This window comes from Gavialis gangeticus, unplaced genomic scaffold (assembly GCF_001723915.1).
Source record: "Gavialis gangeticus isolate Ggan-Ray unplaced genomic scaffold, GavGan_comp1, whole genome shotgun sequence".
Lineage (NCBI taxonomy): Eukaryota > Metazoa > Chordata > Crocodylia > Gavialidae > Gavialis > Gavialis gangeticus.
Window position 1 is genome coordinate 6129 of NW_017728969.1, and position 2469 is coordinate 8597.

Consider the following 2469-nt stretch of genomic DNA (forward strand, 5'->3'; position numbering starts at 1 on the left):
AGTCCTTGGCACCCCCGGGCACCAGCCGACGTGGTGGTACAGGACAGACAGACCGGGGTGCGCAGGAGTGGGGGTCCATGGGGTGGGGGGAGCAGGGACAGACGGACACCGGGGGGGGACAGGACCCACCTTGCACAGTGCCAGGCCCGTGCAGGGGCCGCAGGTAGCAGTGATCAGCGTAGCTGCCCCCCGGGGGGGTGGCAGGGTCGAACATACTGCGTCACGTGTGGGCTGGCTTAGGCGTGCATCCGTGCTGGGGTAGGGGGGAGCCTGTGAGGCAGAGGGCAAGGGGTCAGCACCGCACACACCCCAGTCCCCCCCCTTGTGCAGCACACGCTCTGCCACGCCCCGCGGTCTCCGGTAGAGGGAGCCCTGGCTCCGTTGCCTCTGGAGTAGGGGTCTCTCCTGGGGGGCAAAGCCAGGACCCTCCCACCCTCTGCCAGCCTTCCCCACACTGCTCTGGTGCCTCAGTTTCCCCTTGAGCTCCCCTCTCAGCCACTGGAGCCCCCTCTGCCCCTGCTCCAGCTGTACTGGGGATGGGGGCCTCTCCCCTCCGGGCCAGGCCCTGCGGGGGGTTCTTCCACAGGCCCCAGAGCCCCCTGAAGGGGGCTTAGCCTGTGCTTAGGCCTTGCACACGTGTGCACCACACCTTGTCATCGCATGATAACACCATGCCACCCATTTCACGATAGCACTTGCACACTCACACGGGCACCGCGCCACCCCATTGCATGATCACGCACACACGCATGTGCACACACAGAGACACACATGTGTGCAGAGCACCAGCCTATTGCATGACGACGCGCGCACACACGTGCACACACAGAGACACACATACTGGCACTGCCCCGTCCCATTGCATGATGCTACACACACATGCACACACGTACGTGTGGCGCACCATCCCAATGCACGGCAGTGTGCATGCCTGCACGCACGGGCACACGCACACACGTGTGCACCGCACCGTCCTGGTGCATGCGTGCATACACATACACACACACACACATATGCACGCACATAACACACCATCTCAATGCATGACAAAGAGCACATGCACACAGACACCCCTCGCCATGGTATGTCACAGCCCCCCCCGCAGCTCCCCTCCTGCCCCAGCTGGTCGCCATGGCAACAGGGCCTAGCGAGGGCCCGGGCCCGATCCAGCGGCGCGGTGGGTGTTCTCGCTCCTCTGTTATGACTTGGCCGCCGCCGGGGCAGGCGCTCGCCGCCCGCGCTCGTCTGGCCGTGGCCCAGAGCCCGTTTGCTTTGGGGCCAGGCCAGGCTGGGCGGGAGCGGGGGGCCTCAGGACAGGGCCCCCGGGGCAGGAGGGGCTAGAGCCGCTCAGAGACACCCCCCCAGATCATGGCGGCAGGGGGGTTCAGAGACTCTCCTGGCCAGGCCCTGCAGTACAGGGGCTAGGACACGCGTCCCCCTCCCAAATGAGGCTCCGCCCGGGCCCTCCAGGGTGGGGCTGGCTCCCAGCGCAGCCCGCAGCCGAACTGGGCTGGGCTGGGAGCTCCCCCGGGGTTGGGCTGGGCAGGATGCACCCCACATCTACCCCTGCTCCCTCCGCAGCCCACCAAAATGGGGCAGTCCCCATCCCCCAGAGCCTTTCAAGTGTGTGTGGGGGGCACAGCTGGGACACAGCTGGCAGCCAGCTGGGCAGCTGGGGGTGGGAAGGAGCGTGAGGAGGGGGGGTCACAGCTTGACCCGGCCCCCAGTGCACCCCATTAGCCCCTGCAGGCACTGGGGGGGAGAGGGGCCCCTGGGGGGAGGTGGAGAAGGGCTGGGGGTCCCCAGGAGGACTGGCCCCTGCAAACAGAGGGGAAACTGAGGCACTGAGTGAGCGAGGGAGGACCCAGCCCAGCTGACCCCCCCTGGGCCCAGATAGGATCCAGGTACCCTGAGACCTGGGCACAGAGGCATGTGCATGCACACACACACACACACACGTACACACACACACATCCTCTTGTAGGTCCAGACATGCCAACACACCCGTGTGTGTCCATATAGGCATGTAACAGGGGTGTAGGTTGTAGCCATGTACACACACACACACACACACACACACACACGTTTACTCCTGTGAGCACAGATGCCCTGCATGTGCATGCACCATCACACATCGTTGCACATGTGCACATGCTGGGAGAAACCCCCTCCCCTCATTTTACAAACAGGGAAACTGAGGCACGGGGTGCTGGGTCCCATCAGTAGTGGGGGGATGCAGCTCCCTGTACCTCCTGATCCCCTGGCCCTGGCAGGGCAGGCAGCGCAGCCTGAACATGGAAGGGGGGGGCTGCATGTGGGTGGCAATGGCTGGGGGGGCTGGAGCCCCCCGCCCCGCAGGGAGGGGGAAGGGGCGATTCTTCCGCTTGGTTTCCCCCTTTGAGCGCCCATCGCGGGGCTTTGTCCAGACGTCACCGGGAAAGAAAGGCTGGGAGGGGAGGGCGGGGGCAG